This window comes from Amblyomma maculatum, chromosome 2, assembly GCF_055883805.1.
Source record: "Amblyomma maculatum isolate TAMU_Amacu chromosome 2, ASM5588380v1, whole genome shotgun sequence".
Taxonomy (NCBI): domain Eukaryota; kingdom Metazoa; phylum Arthropoda; class Arachnida; order Ixodida; family Ixodidae; genus Amblyomma; species Amblyomma maculatum.
The window spans coordinates 148,650,966-148,668,030 of NC_139345.1; positions in this window are offsets into that span (position 1 = coordinate 148,650,966).

Genomic DNA, 17,065 nt, shown 5'->3' on the forward strand with positions numbered 1-17,065 from the left:
GTGTGTGTGTGTGTGTGTGTGTGTGTGTGTGTGTGTGTGTGTGTGTGTGTGTGTGTGTGTGTGTGTGTGTGTGTGTGTGTGTGTGTGTGTGTGTGTGTGTGTGTGTGTGTGTGTGTGTGTGTGTGTGTGTGTGTGTGTGTGTGTGTGTGTGTGTGTGTGTGTGTGTGTGTGTGTGTGTGTGTGTGTGTGTGTGTGTGTGTGTGTGTGTGTGTGTGTGTGTGTGTGTGTGTGTGTGTGTGTGTGTGTGTGAGAGAGAGAGAGAGAGAGAGAGAGGGTTTGGTGCGCGCATCCATGCGTGGCTTCAGTTCACACAAATCGCGAAAACGCACAGCACAGCATGGTCTGTCCAAGACGTCCCGTGTTTGGGGATTCTGGGCACCTGCAGAACAAACGGCACGGCTTGGAGCTCCTCCACCTGCGATGGCTGAATGAATGCCCGACAAACGAGAAGGACCTTTCATTCCTATCAGCCGAGGATCCTAATCACAGTGAACACATCACATGAACCACTCTCGTTACACGAGAAGAGACCCCGAGAGGACCACGCACACTGTCGGACAGCGATATCGGAGGAGGGAGCAGTTGCAAGAGGGCGTAATCAGCCTTACCCCCGTGCAAAAGATCCGTTCCGCTTTGCTCGCAACCTCCCGCAAAGCCCAGTGATCAAATGCCGTGCAGCGAACGGACGAGCTCGCTTCTCGCTGTTGTCTATGGTGCTAGTTGTCCGCTAGATGCGGAGGCGCAGGGGAGTGAGACGCGTGAGCTTTATGGGCGGAGTGGATGGTGCGGATCGTTCGGGGTCGTGGGCGCTTTGAGCCAGCGAGTCAACCTCCACCGCAACCGCTGCTAGCCCTCCACGCGTAGTATACGAGAGCGAAATACGGAATGGGGATATACCAACGAGGCCGCAGATCTCTTTCCTTTTTTTTTCTTCCCCGGATGTCCTCTGGTTTCGCATGGGGAAGTGGCCAGCTGCTGCGGTGTACGTGCTCCGTTACTGCTGTCCATTTCCTTTCCGCCTCGCCGGTGCAGTTTTACGTGGTCGTCGCTGTTGATGGCCAACGCCCTTGTCAGGAAGCAACGTGCCTCTAATGTGTGGTTCGGAATTTCACCGTTCAGTCTGAACTAACGACTAGGCTGGCCTTACAGCGCTACAGCGTGTTGGTGCACGTGCGCGTAGGCAAACCACTCAGACAGCCCTGCTTTTCGGATGCATGCCTCCTGAGTGTGCCGGAACTGCTGTTGCGAAAGAACGGTATGTTGAGAAGGATATCATCCGCTGACGCAGCCAGCAGTGTTGACAAGGAGGCACGACCCTATAAGAATCGATGACAAATGTACATTTGGAACTTAAAGACAAGAGCACTCTTCATAATGAGCACGCATTGATAGTCACTAACTCACGCCTGCAGCTTCAGTCGCCTATGTAAGTGGCTGTGAATATTTATTTACTTCGTTGATGGTTTTAACTGTTGCCAATTTCTTTTTGCAAGGTCTTGTGCCTACGAAAACAAAAGCAGGACATCTACGGCTGCTCTAAGTCTTTTCATTAAATTCATCACCATTGTGGACAGGAAGGACGCTATATAGCGTCATTTCTTTCCGCAGAGCAAGCCATCAACGTTCAATGGTATTGAAGGTCGCTGCTGATGTATAGCGCTCTGATGGAGGCTCTTACGGGTTAGACCATAAGCCTGGAGCAAAATACGCAGCTCTCTGCACTGATTTTAAGCCATTTAAGTTGTTACGTATTATCAACCACTTCTGAACAATTCGCTATTGTTTGCTATCATTTCAACCACTCCAAAGGCAGCGCTACAGTGCCTCAACACAGTGGGTAATGCTGGTCCATTTCTCGACACTAGGAGAAACCGGTTAGGCTGTGCTGTTAAGGGGAGCAGTCAACTCTGTACTATACGGGAGCAGCCCAGCGTCTCAATATGGCAGTGCCCTTCACCCCTTTGTAAATATGTGCGCAGCACTTTGGACTACTAAAGTGCCAGAGGCAAAAAGCCTTTGTTTGAAACGCCGCTGATTGCTTACTGCATCTGCTTCTGTATGCTGTGTGGTGCGGCGTTCAAGGAAGCGCCAAATGAATGGGACAGCACGGACGCCTGGATCGGTCACCCCGCGATGTCAGCTGCATGACCGGACGTGATGCCATGGCCGGATGTGGCGTCAAGATTACGTCAGTACCGTTTAATAAACTTAATCGGGTGTGATATCATGATGTCCCTAAGGGGTCACAAGGTTATGACGTCACAATCTCGCGGTGTGCCGCGTAATCTCGCCAAGATGTGTGACACTTCTCGCGGACGGACTAACACTGATGACCTTATTAAGGCTTTTGCCTTAAAATTGTGTGCAAAACAAAATGGTCGGATGATAGCCTCAGCTCTATAGCCAACGTTTGGATAAGTGTACTGGCCTTGAGCGAAAAGAATTCGCTTTGTCTAAAACTTTGGCTATAGGGGCTTGTGGTTACCCTCCCGACGTTTGTCAATTGTTTGTTTTATGTCGTCAATCATACCCATCCCATCTCTCTACCATATATGCGTACCGTATTCTCGCGAATATCGGCACGCCCCAATTCTAAGCGACCCCCCCCCCCCCCCCCTAATATTTAAATTAAAAAAAGTTTGAAAAGTTAGTTTAAAATTTTTAAAACAGTTTTCATGCAAATTTAAGCACCCCCTTCTTTACAAGGAAGAGTGCGCTTCCAAGGCCACCAAGCAAGCTGCTCACTCTCTCGCTGAGCCGGAGCTGTTAGGTCCTGATGTGGCGCATCGTTCGCACAGTCATCTCTGGCTTCATGTATTGCTGAGTTCCGACACTGCGTTACACCTATAACGGCGGAAAATGCCAAAACACCGGCCGAAAACGACCTCGATAACCATACCAGCGTCTTACCACATGGGCCTGGTATCGGTGGCACTTAGGCAGATTCCACGGGCCTGCTTTACTTCTCTTGGTGTCATTCTCTTGAGAGCCACAACGGAAGTCGAAACGCGTTTGTAATTACAGCTGTCTACATCTTGAAGTTTAAGTGAACTGTAATCGCTTTTGCCAGAGATGTTTGGCAGGTTTGCTTGCCAAATTATTTCTTGGGCCCGGATTGTCAAGACATCCCTGCGAAAAGAAGGGGAGGAGGGAAGGGGGGTACATTTTAGAATTTTTTAATCTATCGCGATCACGAAGCAAAAAAAAAAAAAAAGATATGGGTGCTTAGAATCGACTTAATATGTCTAATTTAGTCCTCTATAATTGCTTCGTGCACCTATTGCACCAGGACGGCTTTCATTGCTTCAACATACCCCTTCTCGTCTGCGAAAGCGAGTGCGAGTTGTCATTTTCAAAATAAGATTTATTGGAGGACTCAGCCAGGCGCCATTAGTGGGAATCAAGTTCCACCATCGGATCACGTTTTTTTCTTTAAAGCAGAGCAGAGGGGTGAGTACGCAATTGTAATAAAGAAAACATTACTGAGTCATAAAATTTGGAGACCAGTCAAGCAAAAAGTAATTGTCACACCTTTTTAGGAACACCAATTGAGTGCTGAAAAGTCACTGTTACTGTTCCTGTAATCTGGTTGGGTGAATATATACGGCGCCGCGCCGCACGTCACACGAGGGCTTTTCAATGCTACGATGAGTTTGTCTCACTGAGCCGATGCTGCCAACAAAAATGCCATCATGAATCATATGAATTGAAGGGAAATGAAAATATACGCTCGAATTAACTAAGAATCTGAAATATTAGGCGCAGAGTGATACGTTTTCTAAAACAGATATAATTACGCTTTTTTTTTTTTTATCGTTGAACTCCATTAAGGCCGCCATGTTTTGTAGCACTCCATACACTCAGCCTGTCTTTGAAAATGACGGCAGCGTTTACTTCCAACACGAGCAGTGCGCTGGCGTTGCAACTAAAATGATGTCGAGGTAAATTAGGATTTTACACAACTTATTATGACATGAATGTGCACTCCGCTCCCAACTTACACGATTGTGTAGTTAAAAGAGCACAGAAATACATGCACAGGTACAGTATCCTAATGATCGGCTAAATGCTGCTATCGAGACTGACATGTGCACCTTGCAGTTATTACATTGCACGTTGTATAAGCTGACCTGAGGTGTCCATACATGATTTGAAGGCGAGAAGTCTGGTGTAATTCACTCTCCTCGCTCTTCATCCATGTGAACGTGCTTCTAACAAAAAAATCATAAAAACTTGCCCGCCGAATGTCTGAGCGTCCGTTGCTGTACAGTCATGGTCATGTAACTGAGAGAGAGAGAGAGAGAGAGAGAGAGAGAGAGAGAGAGAGAGGTGAGGAATGGAAGGAGGCCTGCGGGTCGCCTCGATCATCCGCGCGGGCGTTGTCTTCTGCGCAAAGCGACCCCTACCAAACACCACACTAAGCTGAAAAAAAAAAAAAAAAAAGGCAATGAGAGGAACGAAAGACGGCGATGGCCTGGCACAGGGCGTTGTCATCCTGCAGAATCTCGCGGTCTGCAGGGGACTCTTTCCCATCCTTCGTGGCGCAATAGATGCGTTCGGCCGAAATTTCTGCCGTGGCAGACATTCAGCGTCGAGTTGTGTGCATTTAAGAGGAGGACGCAGGTTGAAGTTAACGTAGCTAGCAAGGTGCGGGCTTTCACACTTGTAGGCCTAAGATGGACTACATGCGATACTGGTCCTTATAAATACTGTTTTTGATCCGCGAAAAACAAAAATCAGGAATGTCGAGGAATTTCTCGATATTCCTGCTCTTTTTTCCCTTGGAGCATACATTCCAGTGCTACTCTACTGTTAACATTCGAGGGTGGCACTATAGGATATCTTATATCTTGGAATTGCTATAGCCGACAGCACGCGCAGGCGCTGTATGCAATGAACGCTCTAAACTAAAATCAATTTATTATCGCTAAAACACTCATAGACCTTGCGCTTCACTGGTTGTCATACTAACAGTGTCACCAGCCGTTTTAGACAGCCACTGAAGCAGCGAGTTGGATGACGCCAAATACAACGGGTATCCCCCTAGAAATTCCCTTACAAAAAAGCTTAATGAGTTTCTGATTAAATGATAATTACATTCCTCATCATGCACATTAACATTTCTATACATTTTCTTGATGCATTTTTGATGAGTTTCACAAGAAAGTTGGCCACCGTGTTTCTGGTTGGTACCTAATGTGTGCATTTCTTGTGTGTTGTTCATGAGTGTTGACCAATGAGCACTTTTGGATAAAAAGTAAAAGCTAAAACGTAGCGAAGCACCTCAACTACATTAAAAAAGCTAAAAAATAAAAAAAAAATAAAACTAAGCGAAAAAAAAAAAAATGCACCTCTGGCGCGATTCGAACTCGGTACCTCTTACTCCGTAGCTTTTTACGCTAACCACTCGGCCACTCGGGGAACTTGTATTGCCGGTAACATATTTGCTTCTTATGTCTGGACTGCATTCATAAGATTGGGACATAATGTTTCGAAGTGTACAGGCCATTGCGGCTGCTCTAACAATTACAACTTCTTGACCATTAGAACTTGCATCTAATGTTCTAGATACCTATGCGCACTATTTTGTCCACTGCAGTCATTTTAACATGTCGAGTTTGGCATCGCTGGCAAATTTATCAACGCTGGCTCTTCGGTGGTTGCTACCTTGGGCGTAATTTTCGCTGAACACGGAGCTGTAGCACGAACCTTTAAGGAAAAAAAGTGCGAGCAAGCTTCAATACCGGCAAGCGCAGCAGCGCCAACACTATTTTACTGGTAACTAAATCTTATTTGTATCTAAACATTTCGGGAAGCGTTGCGATGACTGAGGGCTCGGCTAATCTATACGCAGAGCAAGAAGGAGCTCGAAAGCTTAAGAAACACGCAAAATATCATGCATTATAAAGAAGGCATTGCTTCTCGTGCCCTGGTCGCGCACATGCTCCCAAGACGGTCCAGTTCCGAGTCAACGCACGGCTCGGATTACGTCCGCGCGTCGTCATCGGCGCAGGCCGGGGTACCCCTGCTGGTCTCTCCAAAACGGCCTGCTCGCAGGTGCAAGGAGGCATTGGAAATGGAGCGGCCTTGCGTCCGTTAGCTTGGAGGCGGTGTGGCAGTGCGTCGGTTCGCGTACACAATAATATCCTTGCCCGTAACACCCTCAACAATATTGTCCAACCACAGCACCCATTCGCTTGGCAAGAAGTGATTTGCAATGGCACAAACACCCAGGACGCAGGGTGTAAGCGTGTTTTGAATGAAACAAATGTCCAAAAAGTTGTTTTTGTTTTTACAGTGCATGCTAAACAGAAATGAAAACATAGTAAAGAATATACATTCGCTTAGTGATGTATAATTTCCCTCATTTGAGAAAGTCAATGTATTTCCACATTAGCTCCTATACAAAAATGCTGTTTTGTTTTCCAAGTACAAAACTTCTTGCGTAATCTCAAATGAAAGTCTCTTGCGGATCTCATGTTAAAACACATAAAAATTGTTTCTTAGGCAACATCCTACATATGCTAATCAGAAATGAAAACATAGGGCTCTGAAAGTGTGCAGTTAACAAAGAAATAATATATATTCACTTAGTGATGTATACATTTCCTCATTTGATAAAGTCAATGTATTTCCACATTAGATCCTACCCAAAAATACTGTTGCGTTTTCCAAGCACAAAACTTCATGTGTGATCTCAAAGGAAAGTCTGCTGCGGATATGATGTTAAAACACATCTAATCTTGAATCTCCTTTGAGTGGTTGATGACTCATCAAAAACACATTACGTGGGTAACAGAAATTCAATATCCATTTTTGTAAGGGTTGCGAGCCAACAGAGCTTGACTTTGAAAGGAAATTCTGCAAGTGTTTTTCCGAATGAATTAGGAGAATGCCAAGATGGAAAGCAGCTGTGAAAGAGTAAAAATAAAGGCGAAGGAGGAAGAGAGAAATCACTACAAACCCTGGAGCGCTGCTGTGTTCCATATGCCTTTATTGCAGCCAGATTAAGAAGTAACATAAGCAAGCAGAAGAGAAAAAGGTTGAGTGAAAATCAAGACTAGAGGCAAAGCGCTGTATATTAGAGAACCAAAAGGGTAGCAAAAAGTGATTCCCGCCGGAGGGAGGCCAAGTATGGCGGATTAAAGCTGACTATACACGAAGACACAATTCCATCGTATCCGATGGGGGCCGCATGGACTATAACACATAGCAAGGGCTTTCAAGGAAGTAAAAGTGCCCGAAACCACACAGAAATCGGCAGCGTCAGAGGCGGTAGCTGTATGCACCATCAGCGGGCGAAAACTCCGCCGTGGCATCGTGCGGTCCGGCGTCTCCGCATAGCGACTGGCGCACTGTTTTCGGAGGCCGTCCTCTTGGGGAATGATATATAGAGGTCGCTTCTCTTACAAGATGGGTGGCAGTGTCGTTCGGCTGGGCGTCGGTTAGTCAGTACGGGGACTTTAGGTATTCATGCTTTTTTATTTTTCGAAAATCGTGCTGGGCACCATATCTCCCGGTGGCGCTGTGGCCGACTGCGCGCTCCTCGTATTCGTGCTCAGTGGTCTTGAATGAGAACTTGCCCACCGAATCAAGTGCCTGATCGGACGTGAACAAACCGTGAGGGATGTGTATAGTTCCGATCTACAATTATCATGCTAGTGCTGACGAAGTTACCAGCCGCCGGGTTTTGGTTACCATTGAATGGCTATACGTCCAAAACTCAGTCGCATGATATTAGCTACCATTCGTTAATTTGTGTTCCTTTACTATTAACTTGAACTCTTTTTCTCTTTTAAGCATGAAATGCTTTTAGTTCCCGTCGTCGATGACGTTGAGGTGAGGTTTGACCAAAACCGGGAGCCAACACCCAGATACCGATTTCCGGTCGTCCATGTATTATTTCCAGTCATCAGTGCATAGGAACGAGGTTTAACGAGACTTGTTTTCCTCGTAAGCGATCACGATGTTTCCCAGAAATCACGTGATGATATAACCATGACAAAACTTTGGCCCCCAGGAACCCCGAAATTCGACTCCGTTAAAATTTGACCACTTTTTGGTGTCGAACCGAAATTGAGTATGCCCAAGTCAATGACCTCTAACTTTAGGAGGAGCTACACTCAAAATTGGACCACCTGAAACCTCGAAATTTGATTTGGTCCGAAATTGACCAAAATTGCTGCCCAATCTATAATTCGAGTACGGTCAACTAATACAACTTTCAAATTTTGGTCCCCACGCCCCCTCACACCTTCCTCCCCCCCACAAAAAAAAAAACAAAAAAAAAACAAGAAAAAGAAACAATTGTTCCCTGTATGCTAAAACTTTGACTTCGTCCAAATTATGTTGGGCAACCCAACATAATTGTACTATGGTTAACTCAGTGGTAGCTTTTAAATTTTGGTTTGTCACCCCCAACATTTGGTCCACCCTACACCGATCTTTTACTTTTTTTCCGAAATAGACTTAAATTGGTGTCCAGCCTTATTTGAGTATGGTCAACTCATGAATGATTTCCAGAATTTAAGTGAGCCACCTTCAAGGAGTTCGCATGCTTACGCACTCCCCGCACGTGGGATCAATGGAGTTTGAAGGCCGCCACGGAGCCTGTAACCATTTCATGTTTACACGTAAAGTCTCGATTACGCGAGAGGCTGTAATTGTTATTTAGAAGCAGTGCACGCCTCTGTGGTTAGCTAACTGCGTACGTTATATTAAAATCTGGAACACTATGCAGGAAACAGCTGCAAGGTTATTAAAAATCGATCTTGAGTAGTGGGGAACGTTAAAATGAGCGCAAGACCTCTGCGCTCGCTTGTTTAGTTCAGCGCCTGCGTTGCAGGGCGTCTTGTTCCTTACGAATTCAGTTCGCTCGCTTGCCACTACTTTAGGCGGCTGCTACTGTACAGCAACAGACGGGAGACGTTTAAATATTCCCTCACCCACGCTGCTTAGACATGCAACGCATGGGGAATGCGCAGTTGTAGCAGCGTATGATGCAGCTGCAACCAGGCTTAAGCGAAACACGATCTAGCCACCTTACTATATACTGTACGACGCCTATGTATATAATGCATGCCTAATTTCTCGCCAGCAGCAATTAGGCAGCAAAATTGTCTCCATGTATAGATATGTATACATTCGACACGCTGCCCCAACTTCGAACGCCTTGCACAGCAGCACATATAGGCTCACAAGGCTCATACCGTGCAAATTACCCTTTTAATTTCGACTGAGCTTTTCTTGTTATTCTACCTGAATGGCATTACAATGAATGGCTCACGTCTGCCGCCCTTTACACAGCTCCGCCGGCGCTGCATGCAACTATCACAGTGAATGTCTGAAAGCATTGCCGAAAGAAACAGGACCCCACAGAAGCTCGCGAGATCACAGGCGACCCAAGTTGGCACAGCACCTGATTGTATATTTCAAGAAGGCGTCTCCTTACCGAAAGGTCTTAGGCCACACCCTGAAAGTGTGCTACAGTAGCCTGCGCCGGCTCGGAAGCTTGACAACAATGCTGGGGAGGTCAGTAGCAGAAAAAAGAAATCAAAAGAAAAGAGAGAAAAAATAAATAAGGAAGCCGGGGCGGAGCAGATAAAAGCGGGCGCGGAGAAGGGGGGGGGGGGGGGGGGGGAGAGTTTAAGGCACTCTAGCACGCAAATGATTTTGCGGACAGACCATCGTAGTTCGTCGCACGAGGGCTTGCCAAGTCGTTACTGGATGGGCGGGATGCGGCCTAAAGATGGAGCCGATCTTTCGCGGTGTGCCGGCGGCCTTCGTTTACTGCTCCACTCTATCAAGTTTTCTCTGTCGTTTCCCCTGGTGTCGTCCGAAAAGTCGCTTCAAGAAATGCAGCAACGTATGCGAGTACGCGTCTCTCCTTCCGAGCACCGTATCAACGTGAGTGGTATTGTGTGCCGGCTGCATACGGGAGGAGCGAGTATACGCGAAATCCATTTGCAAAAGTCGCGGCTCGACAAATGGCCGCCGCCTGTGCTGTCCCCGAAGTCAGCGCCACGCTTAGCGGAGGTGCACTATAGCCGAGGTTCTCGCGGGATCGTCGCTGCCAGGCTACGTGACTTTCCGCATGGAGTGAGTTTACGTCCACGCTCCTGTCCTGAACGGCTTTCGTCATTGCAAAAGACGTTTCGGCGTACGGCGATAAAGCAGATGGCTCTTCTGTTCCTTACAAGATCACGCCGCCTAACGAGGCTAGCGTTCGCTAGCCTCGTGAGAGTATATATACGCACTCTCAGAACTTGCAAGAGCGGAAAGACTGTAAGGATGAAAAAAGAAATGGCTTTCCATCGGAAGCAAGGGTGCACTGCTTGAGGCCTGATGATCACTGTCGCTTCCAATAATGGCATAAATAATACTACTCTAGTAACTTCTCTGCTCTAATTGCTATAAGCCTCCTAGTGTAAGGTTTCAGTTAGCAGGAAACAAGAAAGAAATCTGCGACAGCATCTGGGCACTAATTCATAAATCAGCGCACGCATCAAGTGTCCTTCGCTGGGTTACAAAACAGACTCCATTTGAGACCTCCTACCGAGTGATGTTGTCAGCAGCACCGCTACCACTGAAATAAACAAAACGTCATTCTTGCAAGATAAGTACCTGGCAAGTGCACGAGTTATGTCGATGTGATGTGAATATTTTGAACAACCATTCGTCCGCTCATGCAAAATTAATTAGTACTTCAGTGTATAGTATTTTAGTGTCAACTGAAATAAAAAGCAATGACTTGCCCTCCTCGCCTTCGAAAATTCCTGGTCCTCTTTTTTATTGATCAGTGTCTTCCTTCACAACAGTCATGATAAGGAGTCAGTTAAAGCCTGCAGTCGCGCACTCCTATGCAAGTTTAGTCTTCTTTCTCTTTTTCTCCCCGCGACTTAGAGGGTGAATGCTTCTCCCATACTCAAATTAACCCTCTTCCGCGCCAGCATGTGCCACCTTAATCACCTCAGACTTCCTAAACTTATCCCACCAAACTTTCTGCTGCCCTTGCCTACGCTTGCCTTCTCCGGGAATCCAGCCTGTTACCCTTATAACAACCATCGGCTATCTTGGTTTCTAGAAAAAGTCGCTTTTATCAGTTTTATATAACACAATCAAATCGTTGTCTATCAGTAAGTTAACTATGCTTACTCCAACCCATGGTGTTTCCAGAGCGGTTTCAAAGGCATTCACCACTGCCGCCTCAATCAGCGTGCGCGGCGGGTATATAGTCTCTCGGTTCCACAATGCCAAGTGGTCGAAATTTCCGGAGCCCCCCACTATGGCCTTTCTCCATAGTCTGAATCCCCTTGGGACGTTACACCCCACAAACCAAACCAAACCAAGTGTGGATCCATATCAGCAGAGAATACAGCAGCCACAGAGCCCAGACAAAAAATATAATGACCTACAGTTGACATAGACCTACAGTGCTCGTCCGTCGCACTTTTGTCGTTCTTCCGTTCTTTTCACTCGATCGTTCACTAGCCGCCGCGCCTAGAGTCCTTCACCGCGCACCTGCCTTCAAAAGAAAGAGAAAAAAAATTTACATGCTCTGATATTCCTCTCAGGATTGTGCTTTTTTTGCTGACGGTTTTCTACGTGCCATTTTTCCTTGAAACCTTCTCCTTTTTTTGCATCAAGTCGCCTGAAATTTATTCAATTTTTTCTCACTTTTATGGTTCGATAATTACCTTATGCTTTCCGCGTGCTGAATTTGCGCTTCACGTTACACTTGAGACGGCTCCGGGATCCCACATTGAGTGGAATCCTGGAGATGAGGCGGAGGCGTCGGGGGGTTGGGGGGTGGGGAGGAGGGGTTCAATGGTACACGTCCGACAAGAGCACAAGACAACGGGCGAAGGGAGAAAGGAGGATAAGGGCTTGATTTAGGAGGTCGGTGGCGGCTGGCTAGTGCTTCTTCGGGATCCATCTTCCATGGGTTCGTGCCGGCGGACGTTTGTAGTGTTCCGAGCATGGTGAAATGTATGTAGCTTAAAACAGCACGAGGAGCTCACTGGCCGCCAACACGGACAGAAGAGTGCCTTCAAACTGCCCCCCCCCCCCCACACACACACACGCACACGCACGCACACACACACACACACACACGCACGCACACACACACACACACACACACACACACACACACACACACACACACACACACACACACACACACACACACACACACACACACACACACACACACACACACACACACACACACACACACACACACACACACACACACACACACACACACACACACACACACACACACACACACACACACACACACACACACACACACACACACACACACACACACACACACACACACACACACACACACACACACACACACACACACACACACACACACACACACACACACTAACGAAGATTACCTGCATATCTCATTGTCAAAGAAGCCGACTGCTTAATTGCAGTGCTCGTTTCCTTGCGTTTGGCCAGTCGCCAGCGGTTACCCCCGAACATGGAATACTTTCAGAAAAATTAATACTATAGGATTTTTGTTATCATTATGATATAGTCATGATGAAATCATGAAAAATTAACTACAAGCGCAACCTTTATTGCGATTCTGCAGGAAAGGTTATGAAGTTGGTGATGATCGCACTTGCTCTTCTGAAGAGAACGCTGTTGCCGCCCCAGCCATATACATTACGCATGCAGACATAAGAGCAGGACCTCCCTTCATTGCCTAGCAATGCTCTTTCATTGCCCTTTCATTCAGTTACTCAGGGGAATTTATGGAGCGTTGAGTATTGTTGTTAGGAACTAGAGTAGCGCTCAAAAGTGATGTTTCAAGTAAAGAAGCTACTATTTCAAGATTGTTCTCTGTGGAAGTGACCCTCAGAATTCGATTATTATTGACCGACTCATCAACTAATAGAACTTTTGTACTTGAAACGTTTGATGCTGTCAAGCCGGTTTGTACAGTATACTTGCAATCTTAGACTAATTATTATTCATCAGTATCCACTGCAGTGCTACGATTTCGCCACAGACGGAAACTTTACAGCTGTTTCAGAAGCTACCTAGGTGAAGAAAATTTCTTTTTGGGTGAATCACTTTGTAATTACAAATCTCCATGCTATAAATGTTTTCGGTCATGTATAATGTAGTTTGCCTTCACGAAGGCAAACTGCTTTTAGAAAACGGCATAATCAACAACACCTCCTCGCTAGCGCCTTCCAGGAGGCATTTGTGGCCGGCATATGAACACTAGACCGCGGTGCGAATAATTTCGAATAAGGTGAATATATTGGTGTCTTATGTATGTATGTATGTATGTATGTATGTATGTATGTATGTATGTATGTATGTATGTATGTATGTATGTATGTATGTATGTATGTATGTATGTATGTATGTATGTATGTATGTATGTATGTATGTATGTATGTATGTATGTATGTATGTATGTATGTATGTATGTATGTATGTATGTATGTATGCATGCATGCATGCATGCATGTATGTATGTATGTATGTATGTATGTATGTATGTATGTATGTATGTATGTATGTATGTATGTATGTATGTATGTATGTATGTATGTATGCATGTATATATATATATATATATATATATATATATATATATATATATATATATATATATGTGTGTGTGTGTGTGTGTGTGTGTGTGTGTGTGTGTGTGTGTGTGTGTGTGTGTGTGTGTGTGTGTGTGTGTGTGTGTGTGTGTGTGTGTGTGTACAGTCTTTTTCAAAAGTGTAGAGCCCAGGGGGTCTGCTTCTGAGTCACTTCGTGCGGCTTGTAATGCATCTCCAGTGTTCCAAATTTTTTGCTGGAAAGACGATTTTTTGTCCTACCCTCTTCAGGGGGAAAGACCTCCACTGTACTCGGGGACACCTTTTCTTGGCAATGGGCGCAAAGGTAGGGAGGCGGGGCCTTTAAACGTGTCGCTCCGCAATGTAGTTCGACCGCGCGGCTTTCGGCCTGCATAGGCGTTGCAGATCATTTCTTTCGTTTGCTTCGACAGCCAGCGTTTGAACTTTACTCAAATCTTGTCTGGTCAAAACGCTTCAAGTCGTTGCGGAGTGCACGAACCAGAACCGGAACGACCAGAACAGGCGGCAGTCGCCATCTTGTCTGCAAAGTCGAGGCATCTCTAAAACCTGCGACAGACATCGCAGAAGAAAACGTGGTGGAACTAAGACAAGTGTTTTAGGCATAACAGCTTCATTTCGAAAAATTAGTTCTGTTATAAAAAATACACCGTAAATAACTAGCGCTATGATTTCAATTTGTTTTTGCAGAAACTACTCATGTAACTACGGACTATATTCAGCTGCGTAGGAAGATGGTGCGTTTTGGCTCTGTAGCTTTGGCCTTATTGCCAAGAAAAGGTGTCCCCGAGTATAGTGCTAAATCAGCGCCACTACACGGCTCAGAAGCAGACACCACTGGCTCTACACGTTTGACAACGGCTGTATGTATGTATGTATGTATGTATGTATGTATGTATGTATGTATGTATGTATGTATGTATGTATGTATGTATGTATGTATGTATGTATGTATGTATGTATGTATGTATGTATGTATGTATGTATGTATGTATGTATGTATGTATGTATGTATGTATGCATGCATGCATGCATGCATGCATGCATGCATGCATGTATGTATGTATGTATGTATGTATGTATGTATGTATGTATGTATGTATGTATGTATGTATGTATGTATGTATGTATGTATGTATGTATGTATGTATGTATGTATGTATGTATGTATAGCTAACGGCATGGATCGATATGCGCTGGAACGTGGGCCTTAGATTGGAAATACTTCGCTCCCATAAACTTCCTCTTCCAACTGTGCGATTTCATTGCGCAGATACTTGTGAGGCATTGACTGCTATTTCTGACACGAATAATTATCTGCCCCAAATAGAGTGCGCAGAAGCAGCCGGGCTTCACGATCAGAAAAGGTGCGGAAGGCGGCCTTCTTCTAATTCCCAGCAGCAACGCCTGTAAACCTAAATGCCGCAGGGAAACCCCCATTTATTTTTTTTCTGGTTTTCGTCTGTGAGCTCAGCGATATTAAAAACCTCCCAACTTAGCTGACACTAACTGACAGCTGCAACATATCTGAATGATAACCAAAATGAAGAGCTCATGGGTAATTATTTACACTTTGATTGCCGTTTGCGAGTCCAGCTACGCTACGCAACTTCACAGCTCTATGCGACGAAAGAAGATCCCGTTTAAACGTTTATCCTCGCTCTTTTTTTAGCGCCCTGAAAGAGTGACAGAATCAAAACATCCGCGCGTAGCGTAGCAGCGTCCTTGGGCGACCTTTCCACGCCACGGTCCCTTGCCCACAATGAGAAAAGCCGCGTGGAATCCGTATATCCCCTTCACAATGGCCATTGACAGATTTCGTCGAGCATTCCTTTGCTGGGCAGGGAATCCTCCACTCTTCCGCCGTCTGCTTCAAAGCCACATGCCAGCATCATTTCTTCTTACCTTTGCCCCTCCGCATTCTGACAGTTTGTTTTCACTTGTGCCCTGTTAAGTGCCAGTGCGCGTGTGTGTGTGTGTGCGTGTGTGTAAGCGCTACGCATAGACTGCTACTACGTGCCCGCAATTTGGGCGAAGCGGCAACAATCGGCTCTCTTCCCCTTTTTTGACAGCTCTTACTCTGTGGGGGCTACCGCCAACATTTGAACCCGACCAGGCCTGAAAAGAAGCGTGTGTGCGCAGGAGTAGTACTCGAGGGCCGTCCTCGCGCACAAAAGGGGGTCGCGGCGCCCTTTCATACGTTTCAAAGGCTCCAAGCTGAATGGGCCGACACCGCGGCGGCTCGCAGCCGATGCCTACCGTTTGTTCGCCTCCGGCCGGCGGCATCGAGCAGACGCGCAACCTTTCCCAAATATCTGGCATGGTGGCGGCCTCTCGTGGAGGATACACGAACTAAGGCTCACGAGAGCACGAGAGGAGAGGCCAGCTAGGCGTCGTTTCGGTCGATGTTAATAGTGACGTTAGTGACGTAGTGACGTTAGTGACGTAGTAACTGATTGTTCTTTTTGGCCGTCCAGAAATCGCTGTGCTCCTTCTTCACTCTACCGACAGCCATAGAATTCGCTTATATTTTGCTGTATGATGCTGCCTTCAAAAATATCTTATGTAATTTGTAAGCGCATGTATGACGGCAGCAGAAATGTGAGCAGGAAAAGGTTAAAGGGGCTCCAACGCAGGGATACCTTTATTTCGCAAGCGAGAAATGTTACTTCGGGAACCGAGGCTGCAGACAATTTGCTTTGATCAAACAATTTTAACGAATGCATGGGGCAAATCTGATTGCCCCTACAAAAGCGAACCATAAATCCGTTCCTACTACATTCTGTTCATGCAACGAGCGTTTACTTGCACAACTTTATACGCGTTCAAGGAGGAAATTTTCTCTTATATGTTTTGTTCTGAAAAATGATTCATTATAACGAGAAAGGACTGCTTCCTAATGTGGTATTTACGTAAGACTCCTAAGTAATTTGCATTTGAATTTCGCTTTTAAGTTGTTTTTGCTTTGTCTGTCGAACGATTCAGCTGAACTATACTGAGACTTGTTTCGGCCACGTGATTTACGAAATAACGGCAAGACGTTTCTTATCATTCCAGCCTTTGAAACAGACCGACTTTTCCCGTTTAATGAAATGAAGTTATCCAAACAGCGGCCGAGAGCCACCCCTTCCTTCAAATCAAGGCTTGATTCATTCATTGACTTTGTACCTCACTGGGTTTAACATCAACACACGCTAGCCATTGTTCTGACGATGGCACCTGCACAGCATCAACGAATATATTCACATATAAATTAATTTACCGCCCTAGGTGAATATCACATGGTGATCTATGTGTTCTTATGCCTAAAGCATTCCTTAAAAGAAGAAAACAGCAACTAAAACGATGTCCATAGTCCCCTAAGCTCTGATACCTCCTTAACCCAGCTGTTACCCTCTAGAACATTACTTACCTTTATCATCCAGTACTAGGCAGCCGCAAAG